Source organism: Leucoraja erinacea, chromosome 2 (genome assembly GCF_028641065.1).
Source record: "Leucoraja erinacea ecotype New England chromosome 2, Leri_hhj_1, whole genome shotgun sequence".
Classification (NCBI taxonomy): Eukaryota; Metazoa; Chordata; class Chondrichthyes; order Rajiformes; family Rajidae; genus Leucoraja; species Leucoraja erinaceus.
The window spans coordinates 101725683-101740791 of NC_073378.1; positions in this window are offsets into that span (position 1 = coordinate 101725683).

Genomic DNA, 15109 nt, shown 5'->3' on the forward strand with positions numbered 1-15109 from the left:
TGCATGAAGCATCTACAGGTCTCAACCCAAAATGTCACCTATTCCTTTTCTCCAGAGATGCTGCCTGACCGACTGAGTTACTCCAGCTTTTTATGTCTATCTAAGGATATACATACAATACAATGAGGGCAACACAAGTCCAGCAGGCTGCTTGTTGGAGTAGGGTGACTGATCCATGTGCAGAGGTTAAACAGAGCAGATTAATAGCCTGGAGTTTTGAGATGATTACATTGAACCATTCATTTCTCTTTTGGGCTTGACAAGATAATTGCAGGATACTGTTTTCCTAGTTTGCACCTTTCGGACCAGGACTCGACGTCAGGGTTGGAATGAGGCATGAAATGCTTCATTCAAGTGGACTTTTAGAATTCTGTACCCAAGGCATCTGTGGGGGCTCAAACAATGAGTATATACAAGGCTGGTAATGATGGATTGCTGGATATTAAGGAAATCAAGGGATACAGTGTTGGTGCAAAAAAATGCCACGTAGGTACAATATCAGTCGTGACCGTTTGAATGAGAGAACAGAGGCAAGGAGGTGAATGGCATTCTCCTCCTTCTATATCATACGTTGAACCTCTGTAGAGTGGGTAATAGTTAGCACATTACCAACAATGAACTGAAATAATTAAAACAAAAGGCATTTTGCCATAAAACCCTTTTGGAAACGTGCCTCATATTTCATTTTTTAATTGTTTTGTTTGTTAATCTGTGTAAAGCCACAGATTTTCCTGTTGTTGATTAATTTTCTTGCTTAAGAAGGAAAGTACAAAGAAAAATATACATAAAGTAAAACTGCATGTTTAGTAAGCTTTCTCTGGAGGATTAGATCAAAGGACGACTGAAGTTTTCTTGCAATTGGAAATCTATTTTTTTCTTGGTAATTGGAAATTGTAATGATTCATAAAGTGTCTCTAAATAACATGCAACAAATCCTATCCTTCAGATGATACGTTAATCACATCAAAAGCTGGCATTTCAGCTAAAGCAGTTACAAAATGATAAGGGAATAAAATTACTCAATACATGTTATTGAAATAAAATAAATGAAGCACCTGTCAGTCAGAACAAAGTAAGTTGCTTTTCATTCAGCAGTCGCTCAGTCAATGCAAAAAACTAAAGAACACTTCACTGCCAATCTAGCTGTTTTATCTTGCCCTATGCCAGAATATTTCAAATTGTGTTAAAGAAATTGGCATTAACCCAATTAACCACGTCTTTCAATGTTAAAGACTTTCCTTGGTGATTTGGCAGTAAATGTTTATATGACAATTCTTCGACAATCAAAAATATTTAAACGTATAGGTGTGACAGTATCTGTTGTGTTACTTAGAACAGCACAGGAACAGGATCTTCAACCTATAATATCTGTATCGAACATAATGCCAAGACTAACTAATCTCATCTGCAGGGTCATGATCCATTCCCTGCATATCCATGTGCCTATCTCAAAACCTCTTAAGCACCACTATTGTATCTGCCTCCACCACTACTCCTGGCAGTGTGTTCCATGTTCCCACCACGCTCTGTGGGATGGGAGCTTGCAACCTTCATGTGGTCTGCCCTGTTTCGACAAATGCAATCAACCTGGCATGCACAATCAAATAAGATCAAATAGAACAAGTTGTCCTACAACTTTAGGCTGTATATACGCATGAAGAAGACCACGCTCTGTGTAAAAAAAAAACCTTGTTCTGCATATTTCCTTTAAACCTCTCACCTTAAAGTCATACTCTCTAGTCTTTGACATTTCCATTCTAAGTTTAGTATTGTTTATTATTGTCACGTGTACCGATGTAGAGTAAAAAGCTTTTTTTGTTGCGTGCTATATCAACAGCAAAAAGACTACACATGATTACAATCAAGCCATCCACAGTGTACAGATACAGGCAAAAGGGTAAGGAAGAACTGCAGATGCTGGTTTAAATTGAAGGTAGACACAAAATGCTGGAATAACTTAGTGGGTGAGGCAGCATCTCAGGAGAGAAGGAATGGGCGATTTTTCGGGTTGAGACCCTTCTTGAGACTGATGTTAGGAGAGGGGGCGGGACAAAGATAAAATGTAGGTGGAGACAGTAAGACTAGTGGGACAACTAGGAAGGAGAAGGGGATGGAGAGAGAAAGTAAGGGCTATATGAAGTTAGTGAAGTCAATATTCATCCCGCTGGCATGTAAACTACCCAAGCAAAATATGAGGTGCTGTTCCTCCAATTTGCGCTGGGCATCACTCTGACAATGGAGAAGGCCCAGGACAGAAAGGGCAGTATGGGAATGGGAGGAGGAGTTGAAGTGCTGGTCCACCGGGAGATCAGCTTGGTTAAGACTGACTGAGCAGAGGTGTTCAGCGAAACGATCGCCGAGCCTGCGCTTGATCTCGCCGATGTAGAGAAATTGACACCTAGAACAGCGGATACAGTAGATGAGGTTGGAGGAGTAGCAAGTGAACCTCTGCCTCACCTGAAAAGACTGTTTGGATCCTTGGATGTAGTCGAGAGGGAAGGTAAAGAGACAGGTGTTGCATCTTCAGCGGTTGTAGTGGAAAGTACCTGGGGAGGGGATGGATTGGGTGGGAAGGGACAAGTTGACCAGGGAGTTTTGGAGGGAATGGTCTCTGTGGAAAGCAGAAAGGGATAGAGATAGAAAGATGTGGCCAGTAGTGGGATCCCTTTGGAGGTGGTGAAAATGTTGGAGGATTATATGTTGTATACGACGGCTGATGGGGTGGAACGTGAGAACAAGGGGGACTGTCCTTATTACGAATGGGGGGAGGGGGAGTAAGAGCGGAACTTGAAGCGTAGATAGTCATGGAAGGAATGTTGGTTTGCGTAATGGTCTGGGCAACGTCCACGCAGTCTCTCAGTAATGTCTTGCACTCTTGGATGGAGCTGTTCCCAAACCATGCTGTGATGCATCCTGATAAAATGCTTTCTATGGCACACCTGTGGAAGTTGGTGAGGGTTGTTGGGGACATGTCAAACTTCCTAAGCCTTGTAAGGAAGTAAAGGTGTTGGTGTGTTTTCTTGGCCATAGCTTCAAAGTGGCTGGTCCAGGACAAATTGCTGGTGTTATTTATTCCTAAGAACTTGAAGTTATCAACCATCTCTACTTTGGCACAATCAATGTATAGAAGAGTATGTGTGCCACTTAGCTTCCTGAAGTTGATCACAATTTCATTTGTCTTGCTGGCATTGGGCAAGTGGTTGTTGTTTTGGCACCAGGTTACAACGTACAACTACTATTTCCTGCATTCCTTCTTGTCATTATTTGATATCCAGCCCACTATGGTGCTGTCGCCTGCGAACTTGGGGAGTTGGATTGGTGTTTGGCAGCACAGTCATGAATGAATGAATGTTGAATGAATGAATAGGTTTATTGGCCAAGTATTCACATACAAGGAATTTGCCTTGGTACTCCGCCCGCAAGTGACAGCGTGACATACAGTGACAGTTATGAATGCCACATAAAATATTAAACATTAATAATAAAACATTATCAATTAAACATGTGAATTAATAAAATACCAGAGTAATAGGAGGCCACAGATTTTTAGTTATTGAGTAGAGCTACTACTCGTGAAAAAGAGCTGTTTTTATGTCTGTCTGTGGCAGCTTTGACAGTCCGGAGTCGCCTTCCAGAGGGAAATGTTTCAAAGAGTTTGTGGCCAGGGTGAGAGGGGTCAGAGATTATCTTACCCGCTCGCTTCCTGGCCCTTGCAGTGTACAGTTCGTCAATGGAGGGAAGGTCGCAGCCAATAACCTTCTCTGCTGATCGGACGATTCACTGCAGCCTCCGGATGTCGTGCTTGGTGGCTGAGCCAAACCAGACCATGATGGAGAAGGTGAGGACTGACTCTGCGATGGCCGTATAGAATTGGACCATCAATGCCTCTGGCAAATTGTGCTTCCTCAGCTGCCGCAGGAAGTACATCCTCTTGTGCCTTTTTGATTGTGGAGTCGATGGCGGCCCCCCATTTAAGGTCCTTGCAGATGATGGTTCTCAGATGTGACTGTGGTGTTGTTGATGGTGAGTGGGGTGAGGGGAGGGGGAGCTCTCCTAAAGTCTACAATCAGTCAGTGTATAAGGAGTATGGTAGGGTTAGTAGGTAGTAACAGTATAGTAGATTGTAGTAAGATAAAAGGTTCTGACAGGCACTGTTTTTATCTACCAGTGGGCACTCCCATAAAATCCTGGAAATGGGACTATGGTAAGGTGAGTCCCCTTATTTGCTTTCTCTCTATCAACACCCTGGAATAAAATTTCCCACTCATCAATTATACACCAATTCCCCGGCTTCTCCATCAAGATCGTAATCCCCAGCTTGGAAGGAATAAGGAATTAGTGCAGAAGATTGTGACCAAGGTAAAACATCAGCCAAGATCTTGTTGAATGGCAGAATAGAGGCAAGGAGATGACTGGTGTTCCCCTGCTCTAATTTCCGATGTTAAACCTGAGTGGAGTGGTCAATAGTTAACACGTTATTAATCATGAACAGAAGGAATTAAACAAAGGGCATTTCATTATAAAAACCTCTGATGGGTCATCACCACGTACCACTCCCACTGCCGTTCTCTACTGACCAGACTTGGATCAGGTTTGTGATTTCTGATTATCAGCCCTCTCCCGCCCTCAAATTTGGAACAACACACAGAGTGTTGGACCTGCCAGCATTTTGTTTGTTACAGTGTACCTTGTCAGCTTCTCCTTGTGGGTGGCAGTGCAGATACAGTATCAATTAATTGATTTAGGGGTACATAGATTGTCTGACTTGGGATACCACTTTGTAATCTACAGCAGCAGCTAAAACAAACTGAAATGACCCCATGCCTCTGCAGGGGTTGACATGGAACAAACAGTGGACACACTGAAGCAGAGATTCAGCTGCTTCCACTGATGTTGGACTGCCTCTTTGTACGCCTCTGCAAAGGGCTAGAAAATTACAGTTCTCTGCAGTATTCTATGCAATTATGCTCTCAAAATAAAAAAAAGTCAACAGGCAGCTGGAGGAAGAAGAAGGTCAAGCAGGTGCGATTCCATTGCTAATTATCCCAAAGATGAAGGGTTGTCGGTCACATCAGAAGTGTGTGCGAGAAGTCAATTTTAGTAATGCTGAAGGAAGCCTTCATTCCCCATTGCAGAGAAATCTGATTTTCCTGTCATTCGCCCTGAAATAGACAGCTGGATGTATTGGCTGCAACCAGATTGTTCCAATATTGGTGACTTTCAGCAGAGGACAAATTTGGGTTGACAATCATGTAGGGACTCAGAGATAATTTTGGGAGGTAAAGAAGGATAATTAGAAGAGAGGGTGAGCAACTAAGCCAAAGCTCCTCTATCTGACTACTGTGTACCCGTCTCATCTCCAAAATAAGTAGTTATTGCATCATTTTCTCCTCCTAAAGTTACATTCAGTGGACCGGGCACTTAGCTCAACATCAGATTGGGTATAGATACAGAAATTGCACGCTCCTATTCCAGAAAGCACTTCTGATGTGACCACCAACCCTTCATCTTTGGGATAATTAGCCATGGAATCGCACCTGCTTGACCTTCTTCTTCCTTCAGCTGCCTGTTGACTTTTTTATTTTGAGAACAGAGTCTTGAGCACTTAAAATTCGACGCATCCAGTTTGGGTGATAGTTGAAGCCAGACAGGGAGGGGATGATGGGCAAGTGGAACCAGGTGGCGGAGGGGAAGGTAAAGGGGGTGGGAAAGGAGAACACAGGGCGAAGTGATCTGGATGGTCAGGTGATGTGTGTGGGGGAAGAACATGGTGGAGCCAGCAGATATGGCTGATAAGGATGATATTTTGGATGTGGAGGCTGATGGGGACGATAGACAAGGACCAAGTGAACTCTGCTAGCACTGTGCTATCTAGCGAGAAGGGTGGTGAGAGCAGATATGAGGGAATATTATTTGAGCCAGCTGCAGGATTCTCCAACCATCAGCTGTCTTTCCCTCTCCCTGCCCCCTTTGCATTCTGCAGGAACTGCTCTCTTTGTGACTCCCTCGCCTGCTCATCTCAATTTTCAGTTGCATGTTATTTTAATTCACCTTGACGATCCTTGACCTTTTCCATTGCAGCAGAGGGGCCACAAGCAAATGGAGGCAACATCTCATATTTCACTTGGGTATCATACAGTCCATTGGTATGAACATTAAAATTTCCATTTTCAGATAACTCACACCCCTGGTGTTCCACACACACACACACACACACACACACACACACACACACACACACACACACACACACACACACACACACACACACACACACACACACACACACACACACACACACACACACACACAAGTTCCTTTGTCCCACACACCCATCCCCTCCCTGTCCTCACCATCTACCTGGTTCTACTTGCTCATCACCCCCACATTGGCTTCTTTACATCATCTACCAGCTTCTGTCCCACCCCTCCCTCGTACTGCTATATAATGACAGTCTTGCCTCTCCCTTCCCATTCCTGATGCTTGATCTGAAACGTTAACTGTTGCCTCCACACATGTAAATTCAGCTGCTGAGTTTTTCCAGTGTGGCTTGTGATAACATTTTGCTACTTTACAGCCTTATTCTAAAATGGATTAATTTTATTTATTTTATCATCAATCTATACACAATACCCCATAATAAAAAAGTGAAAACAGGTGTTTAGAAATGTTTGTAAAGTAATTAAAAATAAATCACTGAAATATCATATTTCATAAGTATTCAGACCCACCCTTTGTTGTCCCTACAGCCTCAAGTCTCTTGGGTATGATAATGACAAGCTTGGCACACCTGTCTCCCTTAAAGCACCATTGGGGGTTCAGTATTGATGTGATTGAACTGGCTGGCAAACAGGAAGCAAAGAGTAGGAGTAAACGGGTCCTTTTCACAATGGCAGGCAGTGACTAGTGGGGTACCGCAAGGCTCAGTGCTGGGACCCCAGCTATTTACAATATATATTAATGATCTGGATGAGGGAATTGAAGGCAATATCTCCAAGTTTGCGGATGACACTAAACTGGGGGGCAGTGTTAGCTGTGAGGATGCTAGGAGACTGCAAGGTGACTTGGATAGGCTGGGTGAGTGGGTAAATGTTTGGCAGATGCAGTATAATGTGGATAAATGTTAGGTTATCCATTTTGGTGGCAAAAATCGGGAAAAGACTATTATACTAAATACCCGATTGGGAAATAGAAAACCTGGGTGTCAAACACCACATTGAAGGTAGTTTAAAGAAAGTGAATGGTATGTTAGCTTTCATTGCAAAAGGATTTGAGTATAGGAGCAGGGAGGTTCTATGCATATACACTGAGACCACACCTGGAGTAATACAGTTTTGGTCTCCAAATCTGAGGAAGGACATTATTGCCATAGAGGGACACGGTTTACCAGACTGATTCCTGGGATTCAGGACTGTCTTATGAAGAAGAAAGACTGGATAGACTTGGTTTATACTCTCTAGAATGGCAGAGAAGAGGGATCTTATAGAAGCTTACTCTTAAGGGGTTGGACAGGGCTAGATGCAGGAAGATTGTTCTTGGTCCAGGACAAGGGGACAGCTTAAGGATAAGTGGAAATCCTTTAAAACGAGATGAGAAGAACTTTTTCATTTGGTGAATCTCTTCACCCAGTTCATTGGCTATATTTAATAGGGAGTTAGATGTGGCCCTTGTGGCTAAGGGGATCAGAGGGTATGGAGAAAAGGCAGGTACTGAGTTGGATGATCAGCCATGATCATATTGAATGGCGGTGCAGGCTCGAAGGGCCGAATGGCCTACTCCTGCAACTAATTTCTATGTTTCTATGTTTCTATTTGGGTAATTTCACCCATTCTTCTCTGTAGATCCTCTGAAGCTCCATCGGGTTGGATGGGGAGCATCGATGCACAGCTATTTTCAGGTCCCTCCATAGATATTCGTTCGGGTTCAAGTCCGGGCTCTGGCTGGGCCACTCAAGGACATTCACAGACTTGTCACAAAGCCACTCCTGCATTGTCTTGGCTGTGTGCTTAGGGTCATTGTCCTGTTGGAAGGTGAACATCTGCCCCAGTTTGAGGTCCTGAACACTCTGGAGCAGGTTTTCATCAAGGATCTCTCTGTACTTTGCTCCGTTCATATTTCCCTTGATTCTGACTAGTCTCCCAGTTCCTGCCACTGAAAAAATCCCCACAGCATGATGCTGCCACCACCGTGCTTCACCGTAGGTATGGTATTGGCCAGGTGATGAGCAGTGCCTGGTTTCCTCCAAACACGATGCTTGGCATTCAGACCAAAGAGTTCAATCTTGGTTTCATCAGACCAGAGAATCTTATTTAGGTGCCTTTTGGGCTATCATGTGCCTTTTACTAAGGAGTGGCATCCCGTCTGGCCACTCTATCATGAAGGCCAGAATGGTGGAGTGTTGTAGATATAGTTGTCCTTCTGGAAGTTTCTCCCATCTCCACTGAGGAACTCTGGTGCTCTGTTAGAGTGATCATCGGGTTCTTGGTCACCTTCCTGATCAAGGCCCTTCTCCCCCGATTGCTCAGTTTGGCCGGGCAGCCAGCTTTATGAAGAGTCTGATGGTTCCAAAGTTCTTCCATTTAAGAATGACAGAGACCACCGTGCTCTTCAGGCCCTGCAATGCTGCAGAAATAGTTTTATACCCTTCCCCAGATCTGTGTCTCGACACAAACCTGTCTAGGAGGTCTACGGACAATTCCTTTGTCTTCATGGCTTGGGTTTTGCTCTGACATGCACTGTCAACTGCAGGATCTTAGGTAGACAGGTGTGTGCCTTTCCAAATCATGTACTATCAATTTAATTTACCACGTGGACTTCAATCAAGTTGTAGAAACATCTCGAGGATAATCAATGGAAACAGTATGCAGCAAAGCTCAATTTTGAGTGTCATTGCAAAGGGTCTAAATATTATGCTAATGTGATATTTCAGTTATTTATTTTTAACTACTTTGTAAAAATTTCTAAACACCTGTTTTCGCATTTTTATTATGAGGTATTGTTTGTAGATTGACGATAAAAAAAATGAATTTAATCCATTTTAGAATAAGGCTGTAATGTAATAAAATGTGGAAAAAGTGAAAGGGTCCGAATACTTCCTGAATGCACTGCACCTGTATACCTGTGTCTTATATGTTGGGATAGTCCCTGCCTCAACTACGTCCTTTGGCAGCTTGTTCCAAACACCCACCACCCTTTGTATGAAAGGGGGAATGAGAATATAGTTGGCATAACACAAAGTGCTGAAGGAATTCTGCAAGTCAGGCAAAATCTGGAGAGGGAATAGACAGGGACCTTGCTTCAGACTGATCAGCGGTTCGAGAAGGCAACACATCACCCCCGTATCAAGAGCAACTACCAAAGAACAATTAAATGCTGGTGAAGCCTGCGAACCCTATACCCCTGAATGAATGTGCTAATATAATAATGACTTGTATCTCATTGTCCCACCAGGCATGTTACAGTCTTCCATGTGAGATGTAAACTGAGAAAGGGTAAAGGATTCTGAAAGTGTCGGGAGTGAGAGAAAATCATTCTGGAAATGGGAGCCACAGGCTGGAATGGCCATGGAATTAAAGGTTGAGCTGGGAATGTTGTAACATGTATGTTGGGGAATATGAGTCAGATGGGAAAGTGCATTGCTGTTGCTGGAGTTTAGTTTGAACTTTGTTGATGGTATTCAGAATGGAGGTGATATGGACCACATGCAGGCAGATTAGATTAGATTAGTTTATGTCGGAATCATGTTTGCCACAGGCTCTACTGGTTAAGGAGCCGATCCCTGTGCTGCATTGTGCATAGATCTAGAGCTTTACACAGGCACCTTTAACCATGTGGACTATATGGTGGTGTGACAAAAAGCAGTTATCCTTCCTGCATCTAGGTTTCCCAAATATGGAGGAGAACACATCGTGAGCACTGTAGGCTGTATCCTAAACTGGAACAAACTCAAGCAAAAAGATTGCCACACATGGAAGTAGTTCTGGATTGTCTAAAAATGTTGACTCTAATGTTGAATTTGGTCTATCAGTAACCTTCATGTCAGATTATAGTCTGATATGACTTTCGGACAACAAATCTGTGTTGTTACCAGACTGCTAATGGTCACCTACATACAAAGCCTAGCTCTGGCCATTTATCAGTTCAGTTGCTGCTGAAAGCCATGCTCCTGCCTTTGTTATTTCTGGACTGTTTCAATCCCCTCCTGGTTTGTGCCCTGCAATCTACTCTGGGTAAACTGAAATTATCCAAACATTACAACCCACACTGCCCAGTTCACCCATCAAGACTCACTCGTCCCCTCCAGTGCCTCCTGATGCCAGTTGACATCAGCTTCCACTTGCTACTTTTGCTCTGACTCATTCCAATGATGTTCCTGTGTTAAAGATGGACATTACTGTTGTTTTTGTAAAGACCACCATTTACAAGTACATCCAGGATAAAACTATGTACTGGATCAGTGAGGGGGACATAACAAATCTTTGATATCTCTGCTAGCAGGAACTTTTAGAATTAGACAAGTCGATATGTAAAGACCATAAGTACATAAGTGATAGGATCAGAATTAGGCCAATCAGTCCATCAAGTCTACTCCGCCATTCAATCAAGGCTGATTAATCTCTCCCTCCTAGCCCCATTCTCCTGCCTTCTCCCCATAACCCCTGACACTCTTACTAATCAAGAAATTATCGAAGCCTTAAAAATATCCATTGACTTGATCTCCACAGCCTTCTGTTGCAATGAATTCCACAGATTCACCAACCTCTGACTAAAGAAATTCCTCCTCATCTCCTTCCTAAATTAACATCATTTAATAGTGAGACTATGACCTCTGGTCCTAGACTCTCCCACTAGTGGAAATATCCTCTCCACATCCTCTCTATTCTAAAATGCCTGTCCCACTTAGACTTTTTAGGCGAGTGCAGGAGACTCTGCACTCGCCACATGGTCGCCACATGTTCGCTGGTGGTCTCTGGTGAGTCTCCTTCATGGTCATGAGGAGTTCCCGCAGAGTGGTCGCTGCAAAATTTTCAACACGCTGAAATATTTTCTGTGACCAAAAATTGGTCGCCATGGAGAAAATCGCGAATTCTGTAGTTGTAGGTGCCGTTTTAGTGAGGTCGCCATGTACTTATGGGTAGTCGAGGCAGTCGTAGGTAGTTTTAGTTAATCGCCTTTGCTGACCGGACATTTTCATTGGCTCATTGGGGGAAAAAAAACGTAAGCATGCATTTTCAGGACCAAGGATAACCGACTGGGAATGTTGAATGCCTGCCAAACTTCACAGCTGTGTATCTCTGGCTTAAAAGTTGTCTGGCTTCTTAAGAGTGTCTCCATTCCTTCTCCTTCCCCCCTTCTTCCCCCCCACCCTCTTATCCCTTCTTCTCCCCCCTTCTCTCCTCCCCCTCTTTTAAAGTACTTGCTGTACACTGTGCCAGCCGTCTTAACCTTCCTGTTCATCGCGGTGTGTGTCTGTGTCACCTTGGCTTTGCACCATGTGAATTTCAGACAGCGCTCCCCCGCTTTTCCTGGCCCCCGCCTTTGCGGTGTGCGTGCGTGCGTGCGTGTGTGTGTGTTCCGCTCTGACAGTCGCCGTTCCAGTTCCCGGTTTTTCAGGCGAGTGCCGCAAACTCTGACAGTCGCCGGCAGTCAGCTGAAAAATCACCTAAGTGGGAAAGGCCCTTCTGACCAGCAGCATGCTGATCAGACATATGTCATTATATATGTTTAAGTAGACAGTAGGCAGCCATGTTTCAATAATAATTTCTTGCAGTGTATATAGACGTATGGATATCTTTAAGAACTGATAGCAGCATGTAATACGACTCCTGATAAACTATTCACTATTATATCCAGACACTCTCGTTCAGCAGAGAATTACAGATTTTTAATAAAATATAACCTGTTTATAGCTCTACCATTTTTAATCGTCCAAGCATACAGCAGCATAAAATATGCTGCAGACATTACAATTGCATGTTCAAAGTTAGAACAATGGTAAATTGCAGTATTTTATTTGGTTCTAAGGTCAATTGTGCAAGCTGCAATTTTTGCAAATGTACTCTTTGTTCATTTTTTGGAGGTTGTCACTTAGCGTTACATAGTTTCAGTTACATTAATAAATGGGGAAGAGCTTTGGCAGAGTGAAAAGTTTCCACTTGTGAGTATGTGGAGGATGAGCTATCCAGAGGGCACGAAGGCAACTGGAAAACTGGTTTGTTGATCATGCTGGTGCATTGGAGGGGTAAATGTCAGGGTGATTTTCAGAATTGGTTGGTGATGCTGCTCTTCAGAAAAAAATTGAAATAAAATTCCATGGACATAACAGTACCTTGGTGTCTACAATATCAAGTCAAATCAAGTCAAGTCAAGTTTATTTGTCACATACACATACGAGACTATCCCTAATCGGCACTTGTCCTTCCAGATGCCTGTGTATCCGATCCCTCAGAATACTCTCTAGTAACTTTCCAACTGCAGATGTTAAGATCTTTACAGAGCAAAAATCTGAAGGGCAAAACTTCAGAGCAAAGACTTCTTTGTTTCAACACATAGGTACTGCACATCAGAGAATGCATGAAACAGAGACAGGAATGGACCAAATGACCCTTTCTTTCCCTGTCCTTCCATTCAAAAAGATTACGACCTATCTATTACTTCAGTGCCACTTTCTGCAATCCTCATATCCCATGATTCCTTTAATATCTAAAACTTTCTGTGCTCAGTTCAGAATATACAGGGACTGAGAAACCACAAGCCATTTGTGTTGTAAATTACAATGTTTTACCACCTCTCTGTGCAGAAATATATTTTTATTGGTTCTGAATTGCCAACCACTTATTCTGAACTGTGATGCTTGGTTCTAAATATCCAGCCAGAGAAAACATTTTTCCTTGATCTGCCCCATCAAGCTCTGTGAGACGTTTTAATATTTCAACGCGATCATTTCTAAATTGAAGAGAATGTGGGTCAAACGTGATTAAACTGGTTGAATTACTGTAAAAAAAAAATATATATATATTTTACTAATGTCCTAATTTTCTGACCTGCTGTAGCCAGCATGGGAATCTGGCCCCACATCAAGGTGGGCTGAAGAACCTGAAGAAAGTCTAAAGAAGGGTCGTCACCCAAAACGTCACCTATTCCTTCCACCCAGAGATTTGCCTGACCCGCAGAGTTACTGCAGCATTTTGTGTCTATCATCGAGGTGGTTAATTGTTGATTGACTCCTGAAGTGGTTCAATTGGTAACTCAATTGTATCAAGGATCTGGATATGTCAGGATGGGCAATTAACGTTTCCCTTTCCGGCCATAGTCACATCCTGAGATTAGCTAAAAAAATGTGATGCTTAAAATTCTTATATACAATTATGTTGCATAATTACTGCTAAATTAAGCTTAAGAGACTCTACTTAACGAGGCTGATTTCATTTTAATTAATTAATTTCACTTCAGAAAGAGAGTTGTCACAAACAATACATGTTAAGTGACTCCAAATAATTGTCTTCTAATATTCAAGTTGACGCGAGCTAGGCATCAATATGATAGCAGGTGCATATTAATGGAGATTCGAGAACTTTTGGAAATGTTTTGATTGCATTTTCAGAGCTTTTTTGTTCATGCCTTGCAGCTGCAAACAGATTAATTCATGCTTATTAATTAAATGAAGTTACTAGCTGAAATCGGCTCCTAATATCAGAAGAAAAGAGATTAGGATTAAATTTAAATCATCGTTCTTTTGTTGCAAGCAGTTTGTATTCAACGGCAGGGTGGACACATTATGACAGCATCCAACAGCAGCAAAAAAAAAAAACATTTCTCTTTTGTTTATGCGCTGTACAGTGTACCAGTCTTTCAATGCAAGAAAAATAACAGGTCAATGATTCTGAGGGCTGTATTTCCCACAGTTCAAGAAAAATGGAAGAATAACGTATTTTCTTTATGATGGAACTGTAGAGGCTGGAAAATCGAAGGTAGACAAAAATGCTGGAGAAACTCAGCGGGTGAGGCAGCATCTATGGAGCGAAGGAAATAGGCAACGTTTTGGGTCGAAACCCTTCTTCAGACATTTTCTTTATTTGTTGTGATCCACTGTGATAGGAGTGGGTAGGAGTTTTCAAAGAAAAAAGTTTTGTTATGTAATTTCATTTGGAAAATTACTCCCATTTGAAAAATAATTGTGCTTGTTTCGAGTAGAAGTTAGAATGGTGCATTTGGACTAACAAACACGGATTGTGGTCTGACCTGCTCTAAACTAGACCAGGCGCAATGTAAACTGGAAAACCGCAGGAGCCTGCAGGACTTAACATCGTGGAGCTGACGGTCCCTGTCGGGGATCAACCTTGGAGCTCTAACTGTGTGAGCCTGTGGCTTTAACATCGTGGACCTTTTTAGGGTCCGACTTCTGGAGCTCCAGGCCGCAGGAGTTTCCACGGCCCCGATCGCGGGAGCTTCGACCGCCGGCTGTGGGACCATCAATCACCCTGACTGCGGATGGTTTGACTCCCCCAACCGCAGGAAAATAAAGAGTGAAGAAGAGTTGACTTTATTGCCTTCCATCACAGTGAGGAATCCACTGTAGTGGTTGTATCCACTGTATGACTGCGTAATAGGGAATGTGAGGAATGTGGGGAATCCACTGTATGACTGCGTAATAGCAATTTCTTTTCAATGTCCAACTTTTAATTGCTATTAATATTCAGGGATGTGGTGAAGATATAGTTTACGCACTTGCTGATATCAAAAACTAATCTTCCAGTCGTAGTTTCTTGATTAATTGGTCTTTTATTGAATACTACAAAACAAAGAAATAATTCATAATTTTTCATTCTTACTAACTGTTTCTTCCGTGTGGCGTCTCGTGAACGTGGTAAAAACTCTTGACCTCATCATCCCTCGAGTCAAACTAAAAACCCAATCTCTGAGTCTGCGCTAGCCTCCTAAAAATGTAGACACCCCATCTACGTATATAATACCACCCACAAGCTCAGAAAAAGATACAGAAATACTAACAGTAACTAACTTAAGCAGAAATGGCTCCTGCAGACTGTATGGTAAATCGAATTTCACTGTATCTTAATTGGTACACAAGACAATAAAATACCTTTGAACC